Below are 16,597 nucleotides of genomic sequence, written 5' to 3' on the forward strand. Positions count from 1 at the left end.
GGCAGGTACCACTAGATGAACCCACCAAGGAAAGGTCAGCCTTTGTCACCCAGGCAGGGGTGTATGAATTTAATGTGCTCCCTTTCAGGCTGCGAAATGCACCTGCCACCTTCTCCATTGGGAGAATCTGCAGTTGCCTACCTCGATGATGTGGCCATTTTTTCTGATTTATGGGCAGAACATCTGGAGCACCTGGAAAAAGTCTTCGAGTGCATCAGGGAGGCAGGACTAACTGTTAAGGCTAAAAAGTGTCAATTAGGTCTAAACAGAGTGACTTACCTGGGGCACCAGGTGGGTCTAGGAACTATCAACCCCCTACAGGCCAAAGTGGATGCTATCCAAAAGTGGTCTGTCCCAAAGTCAAAGAAACAGGTCCAATCCTTCTTAGGCTTGGATGGATATTATAAGTGATTTGTACCACACTACAGCCAAATTGCCACCCCACTGACAGACCTAACCAAAAAGAAACAGCCAAATGCAGTTCAGTGGACTGATGAGTGTCAAAAGGCCTTTAACCAGCTTAAGGCAACACTCATGTCTGACCCTGTGCTAAGGGTTCCAGACTTTGACAAACCGTTCCAAGTAACCACAGATGCGTCCGAGCATGGTGTGGGAGCAGTTTTAATGCAGGAAGGACCGGATCAAGAATTCCATCCTGTCATGTTTCTCAGCAAGAAACTGTCTGAGAGGGAAAGCCACTGGTCAATCAGTGAAAGGAAATGCTATGCCATTGTGTACGCGCTGGAAAAGCTACACCCATACGTTTGGGGACGGCGTTTCCAACTACAAACCGACCATGCTGCGCTACAGTGGCTTCATACTGCCAAGGGGAATAACAAAAAACTTCTTCGGTGGAGTTTAGCTCTTCAAGATTTTGATTTTGAAATTCAACACATTTCAGGGGCTTCTAACAAAGTGGCTGATGCACTCTCCCGTGAAATTTTCCCAGAATTAACTGGTTAAATCGTCCTTGAAATGTGAAAAATCATGTAATTTTTACATAACTAGTAGTATATGTAAAGGTGCATGTGTTTTATTAACCTGTTTATTTTAAGTTTTAGAAAGAAATCACAGCCAGTGCAGTCCAACACTGTCTGAGATTTGGGGAGCGTGTCATAAACAGATAGTTAAAGGTTAATGCCTCTTTTACCTGTAAAGGGTTAAGAAGTTCACCTAGCCTAGCTGACACCTGACCAGAGGAACCGATGGGGGGATGAGATGTTTCAAAAGGAAGGAGGGAAGTTTCCTTTGTTTAGGCAGTTTCAGTTTGGACCGGAGTGGAAAAGCTCCACAATTCAGCCTCTTATCAAGTAGTGAGTATGAGTGAAGAGAATAAATAGGTTTATGTTTATTTTCTTTTGTAACTTGTCTTGTGCAATTAGAGGAATAATCAAACTGGTTATTCATTTGTGTACTAAGTTTTTGTCCAGGGGAACATCCTCTGTGTTTTGAATCTGTTGTCTGTGAGAGTAGCTGGTATGCTAATCTCTCCCAGAGGGTTTTCTTTTACCTTTCTTTTCTTTATTTAAAAGTCTTATTTTTCAGAACCTGATTGATTTTTCCTTGTTTTTAGATCCAAGGGGGTTGGATCTGGATCCACCAGGAGTTGGTGGGAGAAAGGAGGGGTGGTGGTTAATTTCTCCTTGTTTTAAGATCCAAGGGGTTTGGATCGGTGTTCACCAGGGAATTGGTGAAGGAGTCTCTCAAGGCTACCCAGGGAAGGGAATCAGTACTTGGGAGCGGTGGCAGCCAGACTAGATCTAAGAAGTTAATTGAGCTTAGGGGTTCACAGGCAGGTCCCCACATCTTTTCCCTAAAGTTCAGAGTGGGGAAGGAACCTTGACACCCCATTTCCCAGACTGACTCAAGGGATTGTGTGTTGGGGGGATAACCCCTTCCCCCAGCAACTTTAGTGGAACTGAAATTTACAGGGCTGCTAACCTCCTTATTTGTTCTGATCTATAGCAGCTGGGATGACCTCCCAACTCCAGGGGAAGAGGTAGCTAATTATTGGCTCTCGGCCACCACAAAATGTTGCAACTGCTACAAAATAAAGAGTTTATAACCTCTGAACAGGAACTGGGAATTGCTTACAAATTAGTATCTGGAATCCAGAGGCGATACCCTAGCAGATAAATTTAAGGGTGAGTCAAACATTGGTCATTTGTGAGTGTCCTAAACAGAGATCAAACTTTCAGGTCTACTATCTTCTCCCACCACCTCTAATTCTGTTTTTATTAAAGGAGTGATTCCATCAGCTGCATCTTCCTCTCTCAGGAGAGTGTGTGTGTCAAAATCTCATTGTGTATCATCATGAAGGAAGAAAAATCTGTACACAATGATTAGCCCTGATATTTTAATGGAAGTACTGCACTACAGTCAAGTTTACAACATTTGTATAGATATCATCACATGAATAGGAAATCTTTGCTATTGTACAGGCTGGGATCAGAGCTTGGAGCTCAGAAGTCAGACATCGGGAGGGATGAAAGTTGTAGGTGGAAACCCTGGTGCAGGAGATCTCCTTGTGTTTTGTTAGGGTTTTTTCCTGGGTACCTTGAACAGCAGGAATCCCGCCATGTTAACCCCATTCCGCTCAAATAACATGCAGGCACAGACTCTTGGACAAAACACCCACAAAGCTGCAGCAGCTGTTACTTCCAAGCTGGTAAAGTCTAAATCATCCAGACTTCCACTTCCAGATCAGCTTTAACATACATTGAAAAGAAACACCTGAGGGTGGGGTGAGGCACAGGGGAGCGTGTGTAAAAGCTTTGAAAGGGAAGAGGATGCAATAAAACCCCCTTCCTGTCTGAACAAAGCAAAAGGAGGAGAAACGGGACAGGTAACTTATTGCTGGCAAACTCTGAAAATTTCCCAGTGGGCTCTTTACTCTCTTTTCCTCTCTCCATAGGAGGCTCCCATTCATCACCATGGCTGGAACTACCGTCTGTACATTGGCTGCCAATGACTAGTGACCCTTATAGGCCATGCATTTTCACCACTCTGCTCTCCCAGGCTGCACAAAGGCTGGAGGGATTGCCCTCCCCCAACCCTCTCTCCCCAATTTCTCCATCTCTCTGCCGGGGAAGGTAAGAGAACTCTGTTTTGAGGGGACAATCAGCCGTCTTGGGACAGATTTCAGAAGCGGACTTTGAAAAGCAGCAAAACTTCATTCACAGCTCTCCAGCTGGGACGACGGAAGCTGTTTGGGCACAACTGGCAGCGTTGTTTTGTGCAAGGAAAGGATGCCTCCTTTGAGGAGGAGAGACAGTGCAGTTGGGTCTGTCGTGGCTTACGAAGTCCGTGCCACCTTGTCTGAAAACCAAAATCTTCCAATGCTTATGTACAGATTTTTAAATATCTCCCAGCACGAGACTTCTATGCTTAAAAAATATATATATACCATTTGTGGATTTCACTAGTGAAATGCATCACACAGCCTACCCGCCTTGCCTTTCTCTCTCTCAGACACACACACACACACACACACAAAGCAGCTCTAATGAAATACTGGTTTGGTACTTAGGATGTTTTCTCCAGTACCGAGAGGGAAAATACATAAGCACAATCAACCCCAGCTAGGTAGCTCAGCAACAGTTCCCAAAAGCAAAGTTTCTCTGAGCTGGAAGATCAGATGGATAACAATTACCCACCAAAAAAGCCACACCAAAATAATAAAAATTAAAAATTATATAATATATATGTATATATCTTAACAGGCTGCTTAGAACATGGTCATGTTCACCACAAAACACACACATTGCCTCTGCCTTCTCCCCTCAGATTGTGAAGCCAATAATAAAATGGTCAAATGTCCCCTCTCCCCACTGCAAACTGCATGCTGCATGGTGCCTTTCAGAACAGGAACAGGGCCGTGGGTGAGCGAGTGTCTTCCTCAATAAGAACCAAGATGTATTTTTATTTACAAAAGAAAGAAGAGAAAAGTTTCCACACAAAAGCACTACAATGATAACTCCCTTTGGTAAAAAGTGTAATCAATGTCTCCATAGGTCTGTTTGTAGGTACTAACTCTCAAGCCACCTGGTACTATGGTACACAAGAAGCTGGTACAGTTACGCTAGCACATCAAGCATACTTCCTTTAATAAAAAACAAACAAACAAAAGTTGACAATATGTACATTTATTTACAAAAAAGGAAGGGGAACATGTTAAAATTGTGTTGTTTCTGCTGTGTGTGCGAATGTGTGTGAAAAGCTGGTGCACGGCACTAGGAGAGACTAGTAAAGAAGCAGGTACAAAACAATCCCACTGGCACTAGAAAGGACAGACCAATCTGAACAGGTTGAATCAGGAGTCCAGCAGGGTGAAGGAGGGAGGAGTCAAGGGTCAAATCCAGGAGATGGTATTCTTGGACTGCAGAGATGGGTGACCCTGGCAAACCTGCAGTAGCCTAACAGAGGAGAATCCGGTTGTGATAAGCACCTCTGGGTTTCACGACATATCTGAGCATGTAACTTTAGATGCACCACTCCGGTCAGGATGGATGCAACATCCAGTTCTCTTCCCTTGAAGCTCAGGCCATTGAGGAGTTAGTCTGAAAACTGCTGATGCGTACGAGCTAGCTGCATTTCTCTAGGATCACTCAGTTCTGAAAAGGGTCCTTCTCTCCACAGTGCACATTGAAGTCAGAGGCCTCTTGGCAACAGTTCCAGCTTAGGTTTGTAGAGATCCGTATTCCTAAACCGAATCCCGCTGGTGACAGGCTGTACCAGCTGTGCACTAGTCAACTGGCCATGTTACAGGGATACACAGTGAGGGGAGAAAGGCATCTTCCTCGTTTCCTTGATACACACACACACACACGCAATCTTCCCTCACTCAGGGACTTTACGGTGTCTTGAATATTGTGCCGTATTTGACACGGTACTTGTTAATGCTCACAAAGTGCAGGGTCTCTGTATCACAGGTAGTGGTACAGGGCACCAAACCCTCCAACCCTTCTCCCATTAGCCATTTGTTTGTCTCGGCTGCCATTTCATGGGTCATGTGCTCCTTCGTCCATTTGTCCACCCAGGCTTGGAACCGCTGGTGTAGCCGCTTGCTCACTCTTTCATGGGACTACAGAAACGGGAGAGACCAAAGATCATGAAACACTTAAAAAGCAAAAACAAATCCACTTCCCTAGGCCAACAGATTTGGGATGTTTAGTTCTGCTGGGGAACTGGCAATACAAACACTGACCCTTGCTGACTGATCAAGGGAAAGCATCAGTAAATTGGAGGCAGTGTATGAACAAGCAGGCACAGCCATCCTTATTCCCCAACTGGAAATCCCCAAAAGCCTAGTGTTGTGAAAATTAAGTCTGTGAAATCAAGTGCTCAGAAGTCATCAAATTCAAAAATCATCAAATGTTTCTTGAACTCGGAACTAGAATGTTAACTCTGCCACAGTGTATATCCTGTATATTTTATGGAATGGATTCAACACTGTGTTAATGATCAAAACAGGGACACACACAAAAATACATGTGCACCAGAGCAGAATTAAACACTCAATAGAAGTAACTTCCAGAAGTTCCTGACTTGACTGCTTGATTATAACCCTAACGCTGCAATAATGCTAAGCTTCTCATATCTTTTCCCTGATTAATGGCAGCGTCAGGTGATGCAAGACTGTATTCAGCCTTCAGTGCAGGTGTTTATAAAAACAATACAGAAACAGTCTCACGTGCGTGCAAGAACTCCAGCTGGATTAGAAGAGGGGGGTGCTGAGACAGATAGATTTGTTCCCAACCTCTCACAGCACATGCGCACATGCACACGGCACCCCCACTAAAATAAAGTTATTTTTGGACTGAAACAGAGCCTTTGGGCTGGTCTACACTGGGGTGGGGGGGGATCGATCCAAGATATGCAACTTCAGCTACGCGAATAGCGTAGCTGAAGTCGAAGTATCTTGGATCGAATTACTGGGGGTCCAGACGGCGCAGGATCGATGGCCGCAGCTCCCCCGTCGACTGCGCTACCGCCGCTCGCTCTGGTGGAGTTCCGGAGTCGACAGTGAGCGCGTTCGGGGATTGATATATCGTGTCTTAACGAGATGCGATATATCAATCCCGGATAAATGTTTAGACGTACCCTAAGAAATTTCAAACCAAAAAGGAATCTGAGTAAAGTTAGGAGTAATTTAATAAAGGGTTAGTTGAAGTTCAACACTGACTTAATTACAGTGGTCAGTCCCAGTAACTACTATACATATTCCCATAGCTGTGCTATTCTGTTAGAACCTGAACTTCTGAGTCCTGGGAAAATATGCATTGTGACATTTCCAGGGTGGACGGATTTAAATCAGCTTTTCCATTTGTATTTCAGCTATTTTCTGAAGAAAGATGCACTCATTAATTGATATAACCATTAAAACACCTTGACTTACAACTAAATAGACACTTTACAGTAGATTTGGTACATCTGTTTGCTACCTAGAAGTGTACACCATAACTATATACATTTAAGCAATTATATAGCTTAATATTTTCAGATTCTTATTACTCGAACACTTTTAGTATGTAGAAAATGGTGAATGAAATATTGCTTATTTACTAGATAATTAACTTTTTGCTCATGTTTTGTGTCAATCTGCATTAGAATGGTAACTGGAATTTAAACAAACAAAACGGTATATACAATGTATTTGTATTAGACAAGACAACCTTAAATATTTTAGACACAAACTTCTCTTGTCAAAAGATGTTTCACATTGACAATTAAATAATTTATTAAATAGAGGGATTCACTGTAGTCAGTGAATTAAACTGGTTATTTCAGGTTGGTCTGGGAAAATTTTCAAATATGCCTAAGTGAAAATAACTGGGGCTTAAATTTCTAGTCTCGCCTATGTCTCTTGAAAAGAAGACAATCTCCTAAATTACCTAGGCTAACCAACTGTAGCATATTTTTGAAACTTGACCTCAAAAGTTAGATGCTTTCCCTGACTCTTTCTTTCTATAGAAAAGAAGCCTTTCATTCAAATTGGGGTTTTTTTTTGTTTTTGTTTTTTAGAAAGGGTCATGGATTCAGCATATTTATTTGTTATTTAAAATGTCTTATTATAATCTTCTAAGTTTAGGCCTCAACATATTTTGTATTAAATTCTGATTTCATTTTAAACTGGCTCATTTTTAAAAAGAAAAACTTATAAGTAACAAACATTTTTAAAAAGGAATTTTATTTAATTTTAAAAAAAGTCTTCCAATTTTTATCCACACTGGACCTTTCTGTAATTATGACATCACTGCAGCTATCCTAGTCACAAACCCAGCACTTTCAAGCAGCTGGTATATTCATTTGCAGTGCTTTGCTGCCTGGGAGCAACCCTAGACTCCCACTCTCAGTGACTGCAGGGACAAGGCACAGCTCCTTGATGAGATGAGCTTGGAGGGCTATGTCAGAACACGTGTCAGTTTTTCAGCATTTCAGTTCTTTGCTATCCCCCTTTTTAGGCCCACCCTAACAAGGGGGATTAGCAACCAATGTGAGGTGCCCCTAGGCAAAAAACCTACGAGTAAAAGGATGCTAACAGCTGCCTACTCTAACAGGAGAGTTTGGGAAATGGAGGGGGAGGAAAGGAAGCGTTACATCTCAGGAACATTCAGAGGAAGTTTACAGCGTCCAGTGGACTAAACCGTATCATGTCCAGTCCTCAAAGCAATATGAAGACTACTAAATGTTACAGGAGAACACCCCCGACCCCACCCCCTCTGGAAATTTTATCTGACTCTCCCCAGATGCCCTTTGGGAGCAAGAGGTTCAGGGAAACTCCCCAGCTGCTCATCCCATTCCTTTCACTCAACTCCTACCTGCTGAGCATGCAGCAGAGTGGTCCTCCTGTACATATAATAAATATTTGGAGATATACCTGTCTCATAGAACTGGAGGGGACCTTGAAAGGTCATTGGGTCCAGCCCCCTGCCTTCACTAGGAAGACCAAGTACTGTCCCTGAGAGGTTTTGTTTCCCCCCCACCCCTGATGGCCCTCTCAAGGATTGAACTCACAACCCTAGATTTAGCAGGCCAATGCTCAAACCACTGAGTTATCCCTCCCTCAGGGAGCCTTAAACTGCCAATTTGATCACTTTTGCCATCTAGGAGTTCAGTTTGAATTTACACTCCAGCTTGTCCACGCTCTCCACATTCTCCATGGTCTTCTTACTGTTTCCCTCCTTCCCTTCCTTCTTCTGCTGCTCCCGACCACGCTGACACTTACGGATCCGCTTCAGGTTCCTGTAAACCAGAGAATCCTTGCTGGGATTAGTGCTCATCCTCTGTCCACTAGGCTGGACGTATCTGGTGGCTCCAGGCCAGCCTTTCGGAACCTGAAGTATTGCTCAGAGTGGAATGGTCACAAATTAAAGTCGTTTAGGCTCATGTGCCTACCATAAGCCAACCCACCGATCTCAGCTGTTTACAGAGAGTGAGGACCTTTCAAAGCTATTTTACAACCAACTCCCTGCTAGTGAAAAGGATGACTCAGCACCTTCTGCACTCAGCTAGAGGGCTACTGTAAGCAAAGGCAGGATTGCCACACAAAAAAAGGGGCTGGTGACTCCCCAAACCTCTGACTTCCCTGCTGCCTGTGGACTATGCCCTCTCTCAGTCACTGGAGAGCAGGAGCCCAGGGTGGGCTCTTGAAATAAACAGCAGCACCGTGTCTCTATATGCTACTCCCAGGTTAATGTCTTCTAAAGTGGCAGAGTACTAAAAACAAACAAGAGACTGCAATAGCCAACACTGTGACGGAGTAAGATTTTTTCCCTCTGCTGACATGGGTACTTGTGGTCTGTGTGTCACTTTTCACAGCCACAGCTTGTTCACTCACCTTGGCAGAAAAACCGGCTTCTGGGCCAGGTGTTCCTGAAGTTCGGGAGAGGTAGAATCAGAGTTGACGTACCACTCTACGTAGTCTGACCAATCCTGAAATTGGGCACAGAACACAAGGGGTTAACCAACATCTGCCAAATCAAACAATTCAAACCCAACTCTGAAGGGGTTTGGTTGGAAGCGGATGAAAGAAAAGCAATCTTTGAGACTCCATATATTTCACACAGGTCCCACTCACTCTCCCCCCGTGGACGGACATGCACCTGTACCGTCTGGTTTTTGAAATTGTTAAGAAGAAATGCCAACAAGGCTTGTTCAATCCAATTCACTGAGTGCACTGTGTCACGTAATGAATGTGTCCTGTAGGACTAGAAGCAGGTCATAAACTATAGCATCTGAAACACTGACAGCTCTGTCATCTTCATCCAGTATACCCCCGTTTAAACTTTACATGCTTAATAGCTGCAGCTGAACTCCGAGGACAATCGGCTCTTGCCTCTGCCGCTACAGGGTCATCCGAGTTCTCCTCTTCAGTGTCCAGCAGCTCGATGGTTATTTGGACCTGGCCCCTGAATGAACATCAGCTACAAAGCAGAATGCGGAAGGGGACTTAGTAACAAATTATTCAGAAAAATAAATCCCTTTCCACTAGGGAAAAGGGGAGAATCTAATAAATTTCATGCAACTATCTAGCATAACACTGTGCCTTCCACTTTGCTGGGAACAATGGGGGGATACTAGCCCCAATTACACAATATGAACACAGAAGGAGTTTTGACAATGAGTGGAAAGTTCTAGATCACTAAGGAGCTTACCTAACAGAGGGTAAAAGAAGAAAGAAATTATTCTACATATATCGGCAGAAGAGAATTCCTGGATAGAGAACCATGACATACTTAAAGAGAGTTGGAAGAAAAAAGCATGAACTGCACAGTTGGTATTTTATTAACCATCAGACAAAATCTCTCTGTTACCCACAGAGTTTGCTCAAAATACATAGTAGCCTCTTCTATTGTGAATTACTACTACACCCATTGGAAAACATTCTGTCCTTTAAAATAAATAACGGTGCTGGCAAAATACAGTTACACATGCAAAGTAACTACAGATTAATAACCTTTAAGTGAGCATTATGAAGGAAATGCCTGACAGCTGGCAAAGATTTAGACCATCGAGGTACCTGGGAAGAGCTTGTTAGGCTGTTCTCTTGCCATGAAATCGCTACACCAAATCCAAAGGTTGATTAGTTGGTTGTTTGTGGAGGAGAAATTAAAAATAATTAAATCAAATTCTAATTATTAATTCTATTCCTAAATTTAAAGAAAGAGCTGGTTGACTGCTGATTTCCTGTCAAAACTGAAATTAAGAACTTGTTTTTAGCCCTGTCTTGATACTCTAATTTGTGCTTAACAATTCTCCATACAAATGGGATCATTAAGGTAGCCAGCATGTGAGAGTTGACACTTGGGCTAACAGAGTTCAAGTGACAACTAGCAGCTGAAATCAGCAAATATACCAGCTTCAAGAGCCAGGCAACGTGTGTGAAATCCAGAAGGAAGTTGTTATTCAAAAGAAATACAGAACCTTTTCCAAGAGTCCTTACAGTTTTGATTCTTGTGTTTACAAATGCTTCAGGTTTTCTAAGAGCAAGAGAACATCTGATACTAGGCACCTCTTGGATAGCTGAGGACAGTCTGCACTTGGTAAGGCAACTCCCATCTTTTCATGTGCTGTATATTTATACCTGCTTACTGTATTTTCCACTCCACGCATCTGATGAAGTGGGTTATAGCCCATGAAAGCTTATGCCCAAATAAATGTGTTAGTCTCTAAAATGCCACAAGGACTCCTAGTTGTTTTTACTGATACAGACTAACAAGGCTACCCCTCTGAAACCTGCCTTAAGAATGAGGCTTGAACATACCCGAGGAGCGTATCACAGTCACACACTAGGTGGACCACTTATTACAGCACAGTGCTAGCAGCATTATCTTTCTGAATGAGAAGCTTTACTATAATCCCCCTGATTACTGCATTGCTTGATAATTACCTGGTTTTGTTCATTCCCTCTGAAGCACCTGGCATTGGCCACTGTTGGAAGACAGGATACTGGGATAGATGGACCTTTGGTCTGACCCAGTATGGCCATTCTTATGTTCTTATGATTTCAGACACATGCTACAGTCTGAAAAATATCCTCTGGGGCTGGGCTCATGTTATTCCTGCCCTCAAGACAGACGTGTATTTTAAACAAAATTCTATCTATCTGAATATTCAATCTTTTTGCTTTTTATAGAAGGTTTACAAATCTTCAAAAACGGGCATTTTAAATATTGTTAAGCACGCTTCGCGTAGCAATTTCTTTGTTAAAGCAACATTACTTGGGGAAGTTTTGTTATGCCAGATACACGTACCTTTGAAGAAGCTGAAGAGGGAAGACAAAGCACCACAGGTAGCTGGGTAACCGAAATATCTGTACACGCCTTGTTGAGCCTCATCACTTAAATACACTAACACTTTTCCTCCCCTATCTCCAGAAATATGTTAGAGACACAGGAGGAAACCCCTGCTGTTCTCTCCTCCACTCTGAAATACATCACACAAATACATTCAATATTCCCAAGCTTCCTTTAAACCGTGGGGAGTGCTCTTTTGTGGGAAAGCATCAGCTACTTCCTCTTTATCACCTGGACACCACCCTTCCCTTCCCCTGGCAGTATGCTGCAAGTCACCTGTCTAACAATGCTCTGGATCAGCTTGTCCATGGTAAAGGTGATGTAGGCATGAATGGAGAACATCTCACGCAGGGAGTCCTCATACTGGGACGAATCCATGTTGCCATCTAGCAGGTTCTGCGCCATATCCAGGAAAGCTGGGTAGTAATCCGCCACATCAATATCCACTAGAGGAAGAGAAGATGCAACATGAACTACATTTCTAACACCCCTCAAAGGCAGTTCCTACAGGCCCACTATGAGTTCTGGGAGCAAAAGGGCCACATGTTGAAAGTCTCAGACAAACTAATGAATTACCAGAATGGTCTATAAAATGAGGGATAACGCTGTAAGATTTTAAATGAGAGCTTTTCAAATTAATGCCAGGATTGTAAACAATCAGAGGCGTCATGGAGGAGGGCAGAGGGGGTAAAATTCTCAGAATTAAAGGGGTTCTTGCTACCAAAACAACATTATGCACACCATTAAAGCAGACACCTCACCAAAAAGATAGGAACGCAGATATGTACTAAGGCTCTTATGAAATATACCCATTGCACATTATTATTAACTTGTATTTCAGTAGCACCCAGAGGTCCCAAACTATATCTGGGACCCCTCTGTGCTTGGCACCATTCAGACACATAACCGACGAGTCCCTGCCTTGAAGAACATAAAACAGAGACCAAGGGGGAAGCAACTTGCCTGAGGTCACATAGTTACTAAGTAGCAGAGCTCAGACTAGAACCAGGGTCGCCTGTTTCTCCAGCATCTTATCCAGCAAGCTACATGGACAGTTACCACCTTTGCAAGCTGAATGTGCCAATGTAGTTTCTAAAAGGTTTTGTGGGCTGTAGCAGAAACACAGCAAAAAGGGGAGGAAAATGAAAAAAGCCATTCAGGGTACACCCAGTTTTGAACTAACACTCATCACTGTGGTGGAGGCATCAAGGGAAGATGAAAATAAAGTTTTTTAAAATACTGGTTAAGGAACAATGCCATTTTAAAGGGAATTTGAAAAGTTATCTGTGTTTTCTGTTTGTTTTTAATTGTTATAGGTTCAAACACCTCAGCATCCCTCAAGGCCAACAGAGACTGTCCACACTTCCTCCTTTGCTTTAATCCAAATTAGCTACTTTACTCCGGTTTTAGCTGGCAGGAAACAGGCAGCCATCGGCAGTTTAGTACTGTAGCATTATCACCACTAAGGAAACCATCCCTTGGAGAATTCTAAATACATATATTTCCTGAGACCACTCAAATTCCATTAACATTGTAACAGAAAATAGGAAGATCAAGGAGGCTCTTTACCGGTCTACATATGACTGCCTAGACTTACTTGGGTTTGCCCTGCCCTGCTTTCTTTAGTCAGTAAATCATTTGAACATCAGTTTAAAAGGACCCACACTTTTTGATACCAGAGCCAAAACTGACTGCTTTGTCAATTGCCAGGGGCTGATTGCTCCATTGAGATATTTTAGAACAAGCTTGAGGCCAGAGAAGATTTTTATCCAACTTGTAAATTCATGAGGTAGAAAAATAGCGTAATCCAAAATTAAGAAATTCAGCTGGCAAGGAGTGTTAAAGCATTATAAAATACCACGCCGCTCCAACACAGCCCTATGAAGTAGGATGCTCCAAGTCACAGGGTCAGGTCTAGAGATCTCCTCCTTGATAACATCCTGTGCTACATTCAGTGCCCACCAGCATCCTTATATTTCACATTTTGGAAACTACCAAAATGCAGGTACTGTATTTACAGAGACAAAGACCTAAAGGCAGGTGAGGGGGAGGAACACAGATTCCTCAAGACACCAGGAAACAGATCAAGTACCAGATCCACACACTGCAAATTAAAGCACCTGTCACAATTGCCCTCCCCTACTCAGACCCATGGAAGAGAACACTCACTGGGCTCTTTCAGTCGCAGCTGAATTGCTTGGCTGTCACTCGTCTCATTTTATGCCTAGCACTTCCCGCTCCCACTCCCTTTCCCAGTTCTCCTCTTCAATTTGCTGCTCAGCCTGGGTGCAAATCCTCAGCAGCCACAAGCATAGGATCTGGTGAAGCTGCACGAAGACGTACCAGTTGTTGTTGACATAGAAGAGGTTGTACACTTTGTCCACCCACCCCCCACCCGTAGCTTCTGGGCTGCTGTGTTGCTGAACAGCAGCTTGGCTTTAGGGAAGCTGCCCCCAACTCCGTTGTGCTTTTTCGCAGCACCAGTGGCTTCATCCACATCCATTTCCTCCTCTGCTTCCTCCTTCACGTCGGAGAGCTCACCCCGCTGAGCAAACAGCAGGTTTGGAATGAAGTGGTACATGATCGGCTTGATTTTTTTGTACTTGTCCTCTTTCTGAATTCCTGTCTGCTGTTTCACGTGGTGGATGATAAAGAGAAGCAGCATCCTCCAGGATTTGCTTGTCCTCGTAGGCTAGTGACAGGTGTGGGCCTATGGATACTCCGGCATTATCTTCTAATGCCTGCTCTTGCCTCTGAGGGAGGAAGAGCAAATATACAGAGCATGGGTGAGTCTCACATATGCAACTTACCACGTCTTTAAGACCCTTGTACAAAGCAGTGGCAGTGAACTGGATTTCCTCTCTCATTACAACCCCAAGCCCTATGGGGGAAGGACCAGAGTTCACATTATCCATCACAACAACCCAAGTTCTGGTGTCAAGGGCCTACACATATTGCATACAGGACCTTGGTGTCATTCTGTTTGAAGTTGATGCCCTGGTGATCCAGGGATTTCAGGTAATATTTCTCATTCTGCTCCCTCCAGATCTTGTTGAATCCTCTTTGGGCTTCTCGCCACTCTTTCTCTTTCATCTTTAACCTTAGCAGCAAGGAAAAACAAAACAGGAGCGAAGAGATACTAAGATACCACATTGATCGGTGTAGGATAAAAACCTAGACCACACAAGCTGGAGGCAGTAAGGCTTCTGCTCAGTGCCCATTGCCCACTGAAACAGCAGAAAGTTTCAGAAGGAGTTCAAATGAGGTACAACATGCATAGCAAAATTCTCCAGGAATGCCCATGAATCTTTAGATTGGCTTTGCGGCTATGTTATTTTACAGAAGGTTAAATAGGCCACAAATGCATGGCTATACCCCACTAACCAGGGTGATGAGGGCATTCAACAGAACATAAACCAAACTTCCCCACCCTCCCCTCCTACAGAGTCCCAGGACTGGGTCTGGGTTCACTGTCAATATCCCAGAATTCTGCTTTGTGAGGAGTACAAACAACAGAAATCTCAGCTGCTGTAACCAGCTGGCCCAGAGAGTCCCTGGTATCTGTGACATCCCACAATTTATTTAATACATGGATTTAACCACTTGCCAGACATTTCAGAGCTCTCAAACTTCTCTGATACTTGTTATGGTCCTGTAACTAGATATTCTTTTCACCCCATGCAATACAGGCATACACAAAACTCTGAACCTCTCAGCCAGCTTATACCTAGCCTAGAAGAAAGAAGTCAATTCTGTCACTTCACAAAGAGTGCACTGTAACCAAGTTGATCATGTTTAAAGGAAAAACTACACAAGTTGGGAATCAGACATCCCTCCACCTCTCACATCTTGACATAATGGAAAAGCCAGCGCTCTCTTCACTGAGGATTAAGGAATCACAATTTACATCTAGGCAGCCTAGATACTTTTTATGAGACATGGGAACTTTGCAGAGATATAATTGCTGAACATTCCAGGAATCTAGAAGCACACAGATCCCAGAAGTACCTCTTACTTGGCAGTTCTTTCTCAAACCTGTATCCCTCCTCTAATCTAGTTTTTATACCAAGTCCATATCCTGGTGTCTAAGACCACCTCCTCACAATCTTACCCCTCTCCTTTCATCTCTCGTTTCTTTACGTCTAGTTCTCACATTATGCCCTGCCTCAGTAGAGAACCTGCTGGAGACTGCAGAGGTCCTCAGCGTGATGCAACATAAAAGCAAGTCCTTCCGGACAGGAGTTCTCTTTCTGCATTTGTATAACGGGGCCCCGATTCTGATGGGGACATTAGGGAGCCACCATAATAAAGAGCTGACAATCCGCAACTACATCGTTAAAGGGAATTACTTTTATTTCTAATTATCCTTTGTTCTACATTGTTAGAGATGTATCTGTAAAGTGGAAAAGTATGATGACACGGTTCCATCAAAACGCTGTTGTAGCCTCTTGCTGTGTAAATCCAGAACCAGCCAGGAGGACAGAGAAGCGATAAAGAACACAAAGGTTAGTTTCCATTCATTTATGGACTATCCCCTTCAGCCCGTTTAGTAGGGCACATTCTGTACATTCTTTGAATAGTTCAATTTCCATCTTCTCTTTACAGCTCATCTGTCCAGATCACTGACCATGCTCTACAAGGAATTGGGTGGAAGACAGCACTTAAACTCAGGAGTGACACATGGTGACCACTAGGGGGCTCGGCTCTTACTCCACTCTACCATCGCTACCTTCAAGGATAAAAAAAGGCAGAGCTAGGGAAGTTCTGAAAGTCTTGTGCTAAGGGTCTAAGACACAAGAGAAAAAGTCCTACACAGATGGTACTAGAGAAGAGTACTTCCTTTCATCAATTTTACATTTCCTGCCTTTCATTTTCACATTTTCATATCCCCTTGTCTGTATATGAAAAGGTAAATAGCAGCAGCAATCATATTTTGGATACCTCTGTAAAAACACCTCGGATACCACCATCTCTCAAACCTAAATAGTCTCATTACCATCAATCACTTCTCACAGTGTTCCCATGCCTCATCTCCTCCTCCCCCCCCCCCCCCCCCCGCCGCATGCTTGTTTCTGAGCCCTTTATTACTGAGATGTCCTTCGTGAGATAGGGTGACCACAACACAGAATTCCAGCTAGGTGGGGGGATTAGTTTATATTGAAAAAACTCAGTAATGGCATATTTGCTTCAATTTATAGCAGAGACTGGGTGGGGCGCTGGCAGTGAGGGCGCTGGGGGGCGGACAAGCCCCGCTGCAGCGGCTGGGGGATGCCCGCAGGCCGCTGTTTCCCAGCTGGGGG

General features: G+C 43.6%; 1 pseudogene; it reads right to left on the reverse strand.

Annotated features, from left to right (window-relative positions):
• Positions 1–4,561: 4,561 nt before the first annotated feature.
• LOC128831291 (paired amphipathic helix protein Sin3a-like) lies at positions 4,562–14,402 on the reverse strand (annotated as a pseudogene).
• Between the last annotated feature and the right edge of the window lie 2,195 nt (positions 14,403–16,597).

The sequence above is a fragment of the Malaclemys terrapin genome, chromosome 2 (genome assembly GCF_027887155.1).
Source record: "Malaclemys terrapin pileata isolate rMalTer1 chromosome 2, rMalTer1.hap1, whole genome shotgun sequence".
In the NCBI taxonomy this organism is placed as follows: Eukaryota; Metazoa; Chordata; order Testudines; family Emydidae; genus Malaclemys; species Malaclemys terrapin.